Source organism: Dromiciops gliroides, chromosome 3 (assembly GCF_019393635.1).
Source record: "Dromiciops gliroides isolate mDroGli1 chromosome 3, mDroGli1.pri, whole genome shotgun sequence".
In the NCBI taxonomy this organism is placed as follows: Eukaryota; Metazoa; Chordata; class Mammalia; order Microbiotheria; family Microbiotheriidae; genus Dromiciops; species Dromiciops gliroides.
Window position 1 is genome coordinate 455,300,650 of NC_057863.1, and position 16,197 is coordinate 455,316,846.

General features: G+C 33.8%; 1 long non-coding RNA gene across 1 annotated transcript in view; it reads right to left on the reverse strand.

The window, feature by feature from the left end:
* Window positions 1-1,887: 1,887 nt before the first annotated feature.
* Window positions 1,888-16,197, reverse strand: part of LOC122750056 — a 28,523-nt gene continuing 14,213 nt past the window's right edge. The window contains exons 3-6 of the long non-coding RNA XR_006355727.1: window positions 4,550-4,641; window positions 3,708-3,832; window positions 2,609-2,758; window positions 1,888-1,977 (exon numbers count right to left, since the gene is read on the reverse strand). This is a non-coding gene — a long non-coding RNA (uncharacterized LOC122750056). The remainder of the gene's footprint in view (window positions 1,978-2,608; window positions 2,759-3,707; window positions 3,833-4,549; window positions 4,642-16,197) is intronic.

The window sequence follows — 16,197 nt, forward strand, 5'->3', positions numbered from 1 at the left end:
TTGTAAAGGTATCATAAATAGCATGTGCATTTATGTGTGTATCTTTCCCCATTAAATACTTATCAGAGGTTTATAATACGCATTTTTTTCTAAAATTCAATTCATCTACTAACTTTTTAATTTTTAGTTAGATTTAGCTAAGGCTAAAAGGGTTGCACTGAGGTATCCCACTCTTATTGTTTGCTGTCTATGGTCTTGATCCCTAAACTAGAGTGAATCAAAATAGAATACACACACACACATATGTGTGTGTGTGTGTGTATGCATAGACATATACATATATGTGGTGTTGGTATTGGTATTTGGTATTGGTTAAAATTGGTAAAAAAAAAAAATAGATTATAGGTCCACAACATAAAGAAGCAAACACAGCCTGGTATTCAACAGATACAAAGACAACAGATACTAGGATAAGGACTCATTATTTGATTTTTTTTTTTAAAACTGAGAAAATTGAGCAGAGGAAATAAGACAAAATAGCATCTTACACCTTATATCAAGATAAGCTCCAAATGTGTATATGACCTATATATATAAAAGGTCATATCATAAACAAATTAGAGGAACATGGGGAAAAATTACCTACCAGATCTATGGATAGAAGAAAAGTTGATGACTAAGCAAGGGAAAGAGAGAATCACAGAATATGAAATTTGATTACAGAATTTTTTTTAAAATGCATGAATATATCCAATAAAACTAAGATTAAAAGGAAACAATTAACTGTGAAAAAATCTTTGCAGCAAGTTTCCCTGATAAAGATCTCACTTAAAAGATATATAAGGAAATTATTCCAATTTATTAAAAAAAAACTATATAGGCTATTTTTCCATTGAAAAATGATCTAAGAAAAAAAAAAGAAAAATGATCTAAGGATGTGAACAGATAGTTTCCAAAGGAAGGAACCTAGACTATCTATAGCCATGTGAAAAAAAATACTCTAAGTCCCTGATAATTAGAGAAAATAAAATTAAAACAATTCTAAGACTCTACCTTATATACACTGGATTGGCAAAGATGAAGAAAAAGGAAAATGATAAATGTTGGAAAGTCAGTGGTAAAACAGTCATATTAAAATACTGTTGGTATAAATGAGAACAATCATTTGGAATACTACTTGGAATTTTATCCCTCTCAAAAAATTTACTCAACTTTTTGACCCTGCTATATCACTGCGAGGCTTCTACTCAAAAAAGATCAAAGAAAGAAGAAAAAGTCTTATATAAACAAAAATATTGATAGTAACTCTTCTGTGGTGGCAAAAGACTAGAAATTAAAGGTGTGCCTATCAATCGAAAAATGATGGAATAAATTGTGGTATATTAATTTGATGGAATACTATTGTGCCATAAGAAATAAATAAAAAGATGATTACAAAAAGATCTGGAAAGAGGTATATGACCTTACGCACAGTGAAGCAGAACCAGAAGAACAATTTATATGATAAAGAACAATAACAAGACAGTAAAGGCAAACAACTTTGAAAACTCTAAGTACTATGTTTAATACAATAACCATTAATAATTCCAGAGGAACAATGATGAAACATATCATCTACCTCCTGTCAGAGAAGCAATGGATTTAGGGTGCAGAATGAGACTTTATTTTTTTATACAGCCAATGAAATAATTTGTTTTGCTTGATTATGCATATTTGTTAAAAGGAATTTATTTTTCTTTTCTCCTTTTCTCAGTGGAATAGGGAGTGAATGGAATGAAAACAGATCTTTCAATTATGAAAAATAGTTAAAATCAAAAGGTTGAAAGGCTACAGGTATGTAATGTTGTATGCACTTTCAGATAAAGTCACTATATTATTAGTATTGCTTATTCTGTTACAAGAAAAAAACCCAAAACTATCATCTTACACCTCTATCCCATACTACTGCCCACATATACTTATCAGCATTCACAGAGCCGTGACGACCCACATTGGAATTCTCATCCCCTGAGACCATCCTCGACCAAAGTCGTTGACCTGGAATGAAGCATTCAACTTATACTTGGGGAATTATAAAAAGTAAGTCAACAACTACAAGGGATGAGTCACTGGTTGAACTATCTGCCTACCATGTGATTGCTGAAGCAGTTTGGGTTCTGTGTTCCTACATAGTAAGAAGCCAGTGAATGGGGAAACTGCATCTGCTGAGGTGATAAACAATAGGGAACTGGACATTTCCCTTCTCTTACACTGCTTGCAACCATAGTAATGGATGAAATCTACTACATATCAGGCATGTACCTATGGTACAACTGCTGCATGGTTGCTCTTTCTATAAAAGCCAATGAATAGGTAGAGCCCTAAGGCACTGCTTCTTACATCAGTGCCCAAAGTGCTAAAAATATATGATCTACCAAAAAACTGAAAGGACAACAACTTTAAAATATGGCTAGTTGATAAAATATGTTGGTTTTGCTTTGCATTTGAAGACTAAGAGAAGAAACTAGAAATTCTGAATGTTTATCCTCAAATGTTTTAAGTACCATTAAATCATTGTTTATATATATTAATATAATTTAAAATATAACTAGATATATGAACTTGTACACATAAATGTATATATAAACGTGTGTGTGTTTTAGGAAAATTGTAAAGCACTTTTACTAACCTTAAGGTTTCTCCATCTCTTCAATGTGACTATAGCGCTCCCTGCATTGTGACAATACACAGTCATCCTAGAATCCACCGGCAACAGATGTTTTAGAAAAGAGACTTAGGAAAGCTGTGTGTGAAGGCTTTGGGGAGTATTTACAGAGTTCTGAAAGAAAAATGCCAGAAGGAGGCTGTTGTAGCTGTCTTAAAGAAAAACTACAAGACCCAGTAACTAGTCAACAGATTTTAAACTTACTAACAAGGTATATTCATGCAAAGAAATATATCTACATAAAGCCCATTTAGATTTTACTATAAGACTTCTTTCATAAAAAGGGTAACAAAATCAAAGTAAATGCTTACTCTGTTCTGATTATCTACACTAATAATTTACATAATTTTGTGCAGTAGAGGAAAACAAACAATTAAGAAGGATGTTTTTAAAAGATATAAATGAAATTCAGTAGAGACAATTTACAGCAGCAAATGAGAAATCTATATAATCAAGATTTGTGTGATATATGGTATATGCAACTAACCATACCCAAGAAATAAACATTGGAACAGGATAAAAAGTACAAGATGTTTCTTCATATACATATATGTGTGTGTGTTGCACTTACTCAACAAACTATAGCAGTTCTGTGATAACTTAAAACCAAGATACAGCTATTTATATTCAGAGTTATTTAAACCCTATTTCATAGAGGAATGTAGCAGTCAAGGACAAGGACATTGTGTGGTATTGAATAGATCTTGTTAAGTGAGATTTCCCATCAAAAACATCTTCCCTGTCCCTGATAATCTTTTCTGAGGAGGAAGGGGTCTATTCCCGATCCTACTAGATAAGCAAATTGGTTTCCCAGAAGATTGCTAACTACTTCCTCCAAGGTTTTAGGGGTGATCCTGAGGAACTAGGGTTTCTTACACAATTGTTCATGTTCACCAGTCTTCATTTTAGAAATGGGTGTTTACTAAGGTGATGTAGTAAAATCAGGTCAAATAAAATATTCCTCCTTTAGAAGTCTGGTACACCCTGTGTTTGTGTTTTCAAAGATCCTTGGGAGAGTCTGCTCAAACTAAGAGAGCTCACATGACAAAATGTAAATTCACACCTTCTGATTGTTTGATGTCCTTTTGTCCTTACATAGAGTCTTCGTGATTTCATGGTGTCTGGAACTTTTGATGGGTTATGATGATTAGAGCCATTGTACAGTGTTGAAGCTGTACTTCTCTTCACCTAGAAAAAGTCATGTTCCAGGAAGTTGACTTTCTTAAGTGGTTCTCATTTGTCCGATCTTGGCTCCCAAGTGGATGCACTGATTATTGCATGTCCAGTTTCACCAATAATACGGTCAATGGGAACAAAGGGGTATAACATCCTACTTGGGCCTTCCTTACCCTTGCTGCTCTTAATGTAGTTGCTGGGATGCTTCTACTAAGTATCTCCTTTTCTGATATACATAGACCCAGAGATATGCCTAATTCTTTCAACCAATCTCAATATATTTCCTCATTTTATTTAATCCAGTGGTTGGAAGCACTTTACTCCTTCCCAATTTGATTAACTAGGTTTTTCCTATCTGCTATATGTCTTTGATGTATTGATTCCAAAGAGATATCTAGGAATTGTTCACACTTCTTTTACACCTTTGATTGATTCTGTAACTCAAAGAGGTTTTTCTTACATTATAAAAGCATGAGAGTCACAGCTTCATGTTATTTACATTAATAGGAGTTGGGGATGTCGAATGCCCTCCAACAATTAACTAACTTCTTCTGTTCTTGCAGTGAAACGTATGTAACACTGGCTGCTGTATTCCCAATAAACTCTGCTGGCTAGACCTTCTTTCTCCTCTTCACCCTGTACTTTGTTCTTTGAATCTTTTACTCAATCCATCCCTTTTTGTTAATAAATATCCTGTTGAGAGATTAAAAAATAAATTAGCATACTAACCTTTGTTCATGAGTTGTCATTTGGGTAAAAGATGTTGGAAGCATATAAAGTCTGGAATAAGAATGGTGGATGCATAAATTCTCCTTCATTCTCTGTCAAAAAGAAACATGGGAGCAGCAGTCAAGCAGTGGGTTCCCACTGGAACTTGTAAACCCAATGGTACTGCTTGTGACCATTTTATAAACCAGTCCAAGGTGATAACTGGAAAAGATGAAAACAAATAGAAATATCTTAATTCTGAAGCCATCAATCTTCAAGACTAGTGCTATCAGGAAGTTATTTGAGAAAAGAAAGGAGTGGCCTTTTGAAAGGTCTCAGTAATGCATATGGGCAATTAGGTGGCACAGTGGAGAGAATGCCAAGTCTGAAGTTAGGAAAACTCATCTTCCTGAGTTCAAATCTGGCCTTAGACACTTAATAGCTGTGTTACCCTGAGCAAGTTACTTAACACAGTTTGCTCCAGTTCCTCATCTGTGAAATGAGCTGGAGAAGAAAATGACAAACGATGCCAGTATCTTTGCCAAGAAAACTCCAAATGGTCTTATATAGAGTTGGACATGACTGAAAATTGACTGAACAACAAGTAATGTGTTTCCTGTTTCCTCATTTAGTACAAATTTCCCTTAGATTATTATTATAAGTGAACCAGAATCCCAGGATGAGGAGGAAAAGGAGAGAGGTTCATAAACTTTCCTAGGTTCTTCTATCCCCTCTCTCTAGTCAGTGCTAAATAGAGGAATCCCATGTTACACAAACATTCTGATAGTGCTTTTATATGGCAGAGAAACCTATAACACTACTTCTTCCTAAGAACTAAAGATGAGCAGGTTGCAACATGTAACTCAGAGGGATCTCTGAAGAACAGGAATAAAGGAGGTCTTCTATGAATTTTATGATAGAGAAAATGGGCTGGTCATCTGACCATAGCAAAAGATGACAGGACAGTCAGGGCATTCTACTGGAGCCCTCACAATATCAGGAGAAATCAAGGAAGTTTTCCAACATGTTAGATAGAGCCCTGGCACTGAACTTTTAGGAGTACAGATGACAAGACTTACACAGAATGGAAAGGCATAGATGGATTGCTATCTGCATTACTGGAGGAAACTCAATTATGAATCAGTGAAATCACAGATCCATCTCAGTATAAAATTCTGAACTGTCAGTTACATCATATATTTCTGTTCCTGCTAATAATTGAATTTGTAAATATAAATGTTGTTTGGATTCTAAAGTATTTGAAATATAGTTTTATGCACTATTAGTAACCGAAATGTATGTCTACAAGATGACAAGTCATTAAAGAATGCAACTGTTCAATACTCCTCCTCTCTCGCCCATAGAGATAGAAATGCCCCCAAACTTAAAAAATAAGGATATAAATAATAGATACAAGTATATAAATAATAAATAGAATATAAGTAATGAAAATAAGAGAGAAAAGAGAGCACATTGTTTTCTTGGTTCTGCTTATTTCACTCTCCATCAGTTCATGTAGATCTCTCCATGCTTCTCTGAAATCATCACATACATCATTTCTTAGAGAATGGTAATATTCCACTACATTCATGTATCACTATTTGAAATTCCCCTTGGTGGTTTCTACTTTTTTCTAATTCTTTGCTGTCACAAAAAAAGTTACTATAAATATTTTGGGGAACTTTTTATTTATGAATTCCTTGGTTCAAAGCATATAAACATTTTAGCTACTTTGCATAATTCAAAATTTGCTTTCCAAAATTGTTATGCCATTTCATAACTTCACCAATAACCTATTAGTGAGCCTATCATTCCACAATACCTACAACGTTGATTCTTTGTCATGTGTGCTATCAGATGAAACCTCATGGTAATTTTGACTTGCATATCTATTATGCTTAGTTATTTGGAGCATTCTTTCATGTAGTTGTGAATACTTTGCAATTCTTATTTTGAGAACTATTTAGTCATATCCCTTGACTACTTAACTATGAAGGAATAAGATAAAATTGATTCATAGGTGTTTGATGAATTCTCTTCTCATCCTAGGAGCATTAACTTTGTGTAGAAGCTATTTGGTTTCATGTAGTCAAAGTTATCAATTACATATTTTATAATTGCCTCTTTTTTGTTCTTAAAAATAAGTATCATAGTTGTGAAAGGCATATGATCTGCACGTCTCCTATTGTTTTTATATTTTATCTTATAGAAATTTATTGTATGATCTTTAATATGAAGGTTGCATATCCATTTAGAATATATTTTGAAATTTTGTGTAAGATATTGTTCTAAATCTAATTTCTGCCAGACTGCTTTCCAGTTTTCCCAGTATTTTTATCAAATATGGAGGGTTTTTTCCATAGTTAATTTAAGTTAACCACTATATCAAACCTGGGTTATTGAGTTTCATTATTTTTTATTTTTCCTTGTTTAGTATCTATTTAGTATCTATCCACCCTTTAAAAAGAAAAAAACTGATACCAGATGCTTTGATGACTGCTGCTTTATAATATAGTTTGAGGTCTGGAAATACTATTGCCGCTTCATCACTACCTCTTTTCATCATAGATCTTTTGCTTTTCAGAATGAATTTTGTTATTTTTCTCAAGTTCTATAAAATACCTCTTGGTAATTTGATTAGTTTAGCACTAAAAGTATAAATAAACTCTCATAGTATTGTCATTATTGTTATATTGACATAGGTTAGCCATGAGTAATGAATACTCCTCTAACTATTTGAGGCTTTTGAAAATTTTCTTTAAGGAGCACTTCTAAATTGAATCTATACAAATCTTTTTTTGTGCATTTGTAGGTCAATCCCAACATATTTTATGCATTCTTTAGTTATGTGAAATAAAATGTCCCTTTCTTTTATTTCTTCTTGAGATTTGTTATTATTATAAAGAAATGTTGTTGGTTTTTGAAAGAACATTTTACAGCCTGAAATTTTGCTGAAGCTATTGGTTGTCTCAGTATCTTTGCTGAATCCCTAGGATTTTCCAAGTAAACTATCCTATTATCAGCAAATAGGGATGGTTCATCTCTTTATTTCTCTTTATGCTTTCTCTCTATCTCTCTCAAATTGCTGTTGCGAGTATTTCTAGAAACATATCAAATTATAATGGGGAGAGTATCCTTCCTTCACTCCATATTCACTCCATCTTCAACATTTATGATTTTCCTTTTTTGTCATAATAGCCCATCTTATTGGTATGAAGTGATACTTCAGAGTTGTTTTAATTTGAATAGTGATTTAGAATATTTTTTTCATATAACTGTAGATAGCTTTAATTTATTCATCTGAAAATTGCCTGTTCATATCCTTTGACCATTTCTCAATTGAGGAATGACTTATGTTCTTATAAATTTGATTCAGTTCTCTATAAATGTGAGAAATGAGACCTTTATTTTCTGGTTCCTTTAACTTTGAACTTTGTCCATAGTTGTTTTCTCTTTGTTATGCCTAGCCCATTAATATATATGTTCAACCTTTTCTTATGTGAGAAAATTCATTATTCATAGTATTGCAAACTTGTAGAATTTGTCAAACACTCTAGCAGTACAATAGTAAAATATTATTTTAAAATAATATTTTAAACCACAAAATCCAAAAGTTGAGAATATTTCTTGAAAGTGTTATCAAAAACAAAGAAATTTTTAAAATTTTTTTCATAACAGCATTATATAATTTCCAAAAAATGGAAATAACCCAAGTATCTAGCAATGAAGAATGCTTGGGAGAACAATGGTACATTTCTGTCAAGGAATATTATAATGTAATGAAGATGGGAAAACATGAGGAATAAAATGAAGTAAATAATGACCTCTCCATTGACATAATGGAGGCTTAGATGTAGTGACTGAAAAATTATGACATTTTATTAATTGTATTTCATTTATTTAAATGCAAATAATTGTGAAACAAGTTTAATAACTAATATTAATGTCAAATATTGTTTGCAATAAAATATTTACAACAAAATGTAGCATTTTCCTTTGCATCAGGTATTTTCAAGTTAATTTCTTTACTATAAGATATTTATTAATTGTACTGACTCTTTTTCTTGATTTTTCTTTGTTCATTGTTTTCTTTCTGATCAATTTCTTTGCTGGTTTTTATAAGCTGCATTTCCTTGATATGTTATTGCCTATCCTTTCTCTGATGCTTGTTATTAGTCTTTTATTCTATTTGGCATATTTCTTGCTATTCTGAAATGGCATTTCCCATTTCTCACTCTGCCATCTTGCCCTTGCCCTTCTCTAAGATGTTGGTTTATTTTTTTTTCCTTTAATTAATTTAGTGCCTGTTTCAGCTGTTTTAGTCAGTGAGAATCTAAGAAGTACAACTAACATCTCATTGAACCTTCTTAACTGAAGTCTCTTCACTTATATACTTATAATTCTATTCCTTCCTTATAAGTCTATTCTCTTAGATAGTCAAATTTCTATATCAAAAAGCCAAACTCCAAGAATAAGCTACACACACCTGTTGCCTCTGCTTCCTCTTCTCTTATTCATTCTTTAGTCCTCTGCATTCTGGCTTCAGTCCTTATCACTCAACACAAACCACTTTCTCCAAAGATACTAATATCTTAATTAGTATATCTAATTGCAAGCATCATACTTTTTCATCTCTTTACATTATTTGATACTGTTACTCTCCCTCTCATATTGGATGTTGGATGTGGGTACAGGGCATTTCTTTCTTCTGGTTCTCCTACGTCTCTGAAGGTTCTTAGTCTCTTTTGCTACTATCCATAATGCTTCCCCTAACTGGAGGTGTGCCCTATAGCTATGTCTTGGGCCCCATTTTCTCTTCTCTCTATACATTCTCCTTTGATGATCTCATCAGCTCCCACAGGTTTAATTAGCATCTTTATGCAGATAGATACCTCTAAAGATTCAATCTTATTCTTTCCCCCAAGCTCCAGTCCTGCATTGCCAGCTGCTTATTGCACATATCAAACTGAATATGCCCCAAACATCCCAAATTCAACAGCAAAACAGAGTTCATTTTCTTTTCTTCCAAATCTCCTCCTATGCTGAACTTTCTAATTTCTTTTGGAGACATTAATATGTTTCCTGTCACAAATATGTATAGCCAGAGTCATTGTACTGCTAACTGTCCCTCACAGTCCAACAAGTCAGTGACTAAATCATGTCATTTCTATTTCCACATCATCTCTCAAATACGTTAACTTCTCTCCACTTACATAGACACCTTAGTTTATTTTTTAAAGTAATAACCTTTTTTTTTTTGGTGAGGCAGTTGGGGTTGAGTGACTTGCCCAGGGTCACACAGCTAGTGTCAAGCATCTGAGGTCTGCGCCACCTAGCTGCCCCATAATAAACATTTTTATTTATGGTTTTGAATTCCAATTTTTATCCCCTCCTTCCCTACCCACTCCCTGAAGCAGTAGGCAATCAGATAGGGGTTATACATGTAAAATTATGTAAAACATTACCATATTAGTCATTTCATACAAGAAAACTTAAAAGAAAAAAATGAGGGGCAGCTAGGTGGCACAGTGGATAAAACAACGGCCCTGGATTCAGGAGGACGTGAGTTCAAATCCAGCCTCAGATACTTGACACTTACTAGCTGTGTGACTCTGGACAAGTCACTTAACCCTCATTGCCCTGAAAAAAAAAGGAAAAATTTTAAAAAAGAACAAAATGAAAGAAAGTGAAAAATAGCATTCAGTCTGTGTTCCATCAATATCAGTTCTTTCTTTGGAGGTGGATAGTATGTGTCATCAATAGTCCTTTGGGATTGTCTTGGATCATTGTATTGTTGAGAATAGTTAAGTCATTCACAGTTCATCAAACAGTCTTTGTGCACAACTTTCTCTTGGTTTTTCTCACTTCACTATACATCAATTCATACCAGTCTTTCTGAAGTCATCCTGCTTGTCATTTCTTATAACACAATAATATTACATCATCATCATCATCATCATATGCCACAGCTTATTTAACCATTCCACAATTTATGGGCATTCCTTTGATTTCCAATTCTTAGACACCTTAGTTTATGCCCTTATCACCTCTTGCCTAAACTATCATAATAATCTTTTCATGGATTTCTATGCTTCATTCCCTTCTCCAATTCATCTTCCTCATATCTGCCACAATGATTTTCCTAAATAGATCTTACCATATCAACCCCTCACTCAATAAACTCCAGTGGCTTCCACTGGAGCCATTCCCACTGGCTTCTTGAATAATATATAAATTCCTCTGGCATTTAAACCCATCCACAATATGGGTTCAACCTCCTTTTTCAGCCTTATTATATATTACTCCCTTTCATGCACTCTGTGGTACAGTCACACAGGCCTTCCCATAGATGGCATTCCACCTTCCATTTTCATGCTTTTGTACTGGTTATACCCCTTTCCTGGAATATCCTTCTTCACCACTAGCTCTTAATATCCCAACCTTCTTCTAAGACTGAGCTCAAGCTCTACCTTCTACATGAATCCCTTCCCAACAATCAATGTTAATTTGACTTACTGAAAACAATTAACACATCATATTGGGGGAAAGGCCACCTAGGTGGTACAAGGGATAGAATGCCGGACTTCAAATCACAAAGAGTCCACCTCCTGAATTCAAATATGGTCTCAGGCACTTACCAGTTATGTAACCTAGGCAAGTCACTTAATACTGTCTGCCTCCATTTCTCATCTATAAAATGAGCTGGAAAAGAAAATGGCAAAGCATTCCAGAATCTTTCCCAAGAAAACCCCAAATGGGGTCACAAAGAGTTGGACATGACTAAAGGATGACTGACTTAGCAATAAAAAACAATAAGATCCATTTTTATCTTCATGTTCTCAGTGTTTAATATGTTTGTTTATACATTTTAAATAGTTCACAGATGTTTTTTAATGGAAATTAGTTACTTCTATGCATTGGGGTATCAATGGGAAAATACTCAATTGATTCATTTTAAAAGAATAGTACAAAAAATAAATAAAAGAATAGTACTAAGAAACCACATGCCCATTAACATTCGGTGCTCTTCCAAAATAAAAAGTGGACATATACCACTTCACACTTTACCACTAAATTTATTAATCATGTCCCCATGAATGTCTTTATATATAACCTAATAGAATACTAATTAATTTCCAAAAATGAAACAGATACAAGTAACCAATGACCTGCATTATCTCTATCCTCTGCCCAAAATAAGACCAAGTATATAGGTTAATGAAGAATAACCTTTTAACTTTCTGAAGTATAGCCACATGAACTCAAGAAATCGTCATATTAACTTCTACTCTTTCTAAGAAGTTGGGTACCCAGAGGGTTATCTAGTTACAGCTCCCATCAAAGTTCTAGGGGCAACCTAAGAGATTATTGTTTTCCCTAATGCCATCATATTAGTTCAGGCCCCCATTCCGATGTATTCTCCCAATATCAAATGCCAGTTATAGTTAGCATCTCCCCAATATCATCAATTGACCCAGTGATTAGCTCCCAGGTATCATTTAGCCAATTAATACCAATCAACTTTTACAAAGAAGTACTTTACTGACAAGATATAGCAAGAACAGAAGTATACACACATTGAACACTGTCCCCTATATCACCTTAGACTGAGAAATGAGTGGACTCAAACTTAAAATGGGGGCTACAAAGCATTTGGCCCACCAAGTTCATTTCCAACTGGAGAATAACCCATGAATCAAGTCATTCCCTTGCTTGTAGAAGATGATGTCTCAGCTCATTGTTGCCTAGATCAAGAAGGTCATTCCTAGGGACTTCACTAGTACTTAACCAGACTAAACAGTCAGCAATTCTAGTATGCAGTTTAGTTCCTTGGACCCCTGGTGACTCTCTTGACCTTTTGAAATTCACAAGATTATAACCTACTCCTTTACATCTCTAGTACAGGAAAGAAAGAATAAAGAGGCAAATAAGAGAGGGACCATACATTCATAGCCACACATAGGTTTGAGTGGGGAGAAGAGAAGAGACCACTGGTGCTACCTCTTTCCCCAACCAGAGATTTAGAAGTTATTGTCTTATTCACAATCAGGAGATAATCAGAGGGCCTGTTCATAAATACTTGGAAAGTCTATCTTAAAGCAGTCAAATCTTACTCTGACAAAGCCATCAGAAAAAATGAAGACATACACTGATTATATATTGGCTGGTGGTGAGGTGGGCTAATAACAATTTGTCAAAGCTAGTCATAGCACACTTGGCAGCAATAAATATTATGGTATTAGTCATGGATTGTTGATAATATTTTTGGTCAGGCAGACTTAATTTTTATGCAAATTATAAAGTTCCTCCCTTGTGATCACGATTAATAGCTTTTCCTCTTTTCTAACAACTTTCCAGATGTGGAGTAATAACCTAATTCTTCAGAACACCCAGAATAATGCCATTTTTAAATAGTGACTACAAAGGACCTACTTTTGAAAATCCATACTTATTTCTGCTATGACTAAATGTTCTAAATATGATCTGGACATCAATTTAAGACAGTCTAATTGTACCAAACTGCTCTAAAATAATTAAAAGCCCATTTTGTTAAAGACAAGTTAACTGTGAAATAGAACATCTTTCATAAAAAAGGTTGAAAACCCATAATAATGGGTATGCATATACTTTGACATAAGACATGTTTTCTGACAGAAAAAAATGCAAATTTTCATTGTAATTCAGCATGGGTATAAGAAAAGAAAATGAATGCCCTTAACAGTATTACAGATTTTTGGTGAATTTTCTCTCTGAATAATTATCACAGTGGGTTCTCCCTTATCTATAATATTATCATTCAAGTTGAAAGATGTAACTTCTTGTAATTCTCATCCTACACATCACAGAATAGAAAGAGCAAATTTTTACTCTGCCAAACCACTAGGTAGTATCATCGAATAATCAATTGATAGCTCAAAGAGGCATTATATAACATCTATTTCAATCCCTTCATTGTAAATATGAAGAAACTGAAACCTAAGCAGATTATTTTGCCCAGTGTCACACAGGCATTAAGTAGTAGAGCCAGGATTTGAACCAAGTCCTCTGATTTGAAATTCATTCTTCTTTCCACTATGCCATGCTATATATATATATATATATATATATAATATCCCAGGTTCAAGGGTGGCAAGCTAGGATGACTGGAGCTAGTTTATATCTCCTAAGAGGCAATTATTAAATTTTCAACTCAGAAAAACCCAGAAAGACTTACATAAACTGATATAGAGTGAAGTGAGCAGAACCAGGAGAACATTGTACACAGTAACAGCAACATTGTGTGATGATCAATTGTGATAGACTTAGTTCTTCTCAGCAATACAATGATACAAGACAATTCCAAAAGATTCATCATAGAAAATGCTCTCCACATCCAGAAAAAGAACTATGGCATCTGAATTCATACTGCAGCATACTATTTTCGCTTTATTTGTTGTTTATTTGTTTTTTATTTCTTGTGATTTTTCCCTATTGTTCTGATTCTTCTTTCACAACACAAATAATGTGGAAATATGTTTAACATGATTTTACATATATAACATATATCAGATTTCTTGCTGTCTTGGAAAGGGGGAAGGGAAAGGAAGGAAGGAGAAAAATTTGTAACTCAAAATCTTACAGAAATTAGTGTTAAAAACATATATATATATATATGCATTTATATATATATATATATATACTATTGCTTATGAAAAAGAAAAAAATTTAAAATAACACCTCAAAATGAATTTTGGAAAAGCAGAACCAAGTAAAAGATGGGGTAAAACAATTTCTCAGCCTAAGAGAACTTAGAAATCGTTAGGGAAAATCTGTCTGATTAGGGTGAGTGTAGCACAATGCAACACAGGCCTCACCCTGACAAGCCAGCAGTAGAGCTTGGGAGTGACTGAATTGGTGGCAACAGCTTCCCAAGATCTCAGCCCACAGATGGTGAGGGGGTCAAACAACTTGTCAGAAGTTTTGTCAGAAGAACTTTGCTAGCACTGGATGCAGGACTCTGTTGCATTACCCATATTCAGGTCAAATTAGTAGTCCCAAGGCAAGAAGGAGCATGAACACACTAGAGTTTGTGGCTACAAGGAGGCAAAAACCCTGGTCATAATTCTAGGGTGAAAAAGAATGCTTTGGTCATTCACAAACAAGAGCACAAGCCAGGAGAGTAGTGACCACACCTCTCCTTTGAAGAACTGACCTTGGAAGAACTAAAAACTTACAGACTTCCAGAATGAGCTCTGAAAGGAGCAGCACAAAAAAACAGAAGCTTGGGACAGTGCCCTCTCCACCCCAGGAGCAGAGCCCAACTTTAATAAAATTTAAAAGTCAAGAAATAGGCTGGAAAACATGAGCAAACAACAAAAAAAGAACTTGACCTTAGAAAGTTACTGTGGTGATGGGAAAGTCAAAACACAAATTCAGAAGAAGACAACAAAGTCAAAACTGCTACATCTAAAGCCTCAAAAAATAATTTAAATTGATCTTAGGCCCCAAAAGAATTCCTACAAGATCTAAAAAAGGTTTTTAAAAATCAAATAAGAGAGATAGAGGGAAATTGGGAAGAGAAATGAGAGAGACACAAGAAAATCATGGTAAAAGAGTAAACAACTTTGTAAAGGAGGCACAAAAAATACTGAAGAAAATAACGTTAGAAAACAGAATACACCAAATGGTAAAAAAAAAAAAGGCACAAAAATCCACTGAAAGGAAAAACTCCTTAAAAAGCAGAATTGATCAAATGGTAAAATATGTACAAAAATTTAATGAAGAAAAGAATTTCCTAAAAAGTAGAATTGGCCAATTAAAAAGGAAGTACAAAATGTCACTAAAGAAAATAATTCATTAAAAATTATAACTGGGCAAGTGGAAGCTAATGATTTTTTGAGGCATCAAGAAACAATAAAGCAAAATCAAAAGAATGAAAAAATAGAAGAAAATGTGAAATATCTTATTGGAAAAACAACTGACCTGGAAAATAGATCCAGGAGAGATAATTTCAGGAATGGTTGGACTATCTGAAAGACATAATCAAAAAAAAAGCCTAAACATCATATTTCAAGAAATTATTTTTTAAAAACTGACCTAATATTCTATAATCAAAGGATAAAATTGAAATTGAAAGGTCCACTAATCACCTCCTGAAAGAGATTTTAAAATGAAAACTCCCAGGAATATTGCAGCCAAATTCCAGAGTCTCCATGTCAAGAAGAAAATATCGAAGATAAACTGAAAGAAACAATTCCAATATGGAACCACAGTGAAGATAACACAAGATTGATCAGTTTCTATATTGAAGGATCAGAGGACTTTGAATATGATATTCAAGAGGGCAAACAAGCTAGAATTACAACCAAGAATCACTCATCCAGCAAAGCTGCGTATAATCCATCAGGGAGGGAAATGGATATTAAAAGAAATAGAGAACTCTCAAGCTTTCCTCATGAAAAGACCAGAGATGAACTTTAAAAATTGACTTTCAATTACAGGATTCAAGAGAAGTATAAAAGGTAAACAGGAAAGAGAAATCATAAGGAATTCAATAAGGTTAAACTGTTTTTATTCCTACAAGGGAAAAATGATACTTTCAACTCCTAAGAATTTTATCATTATTAGGGTGGATAGAAGCAGTATACATGTACAGAGGGCACAAGTCTGAGTTGACTATGATGGGATGA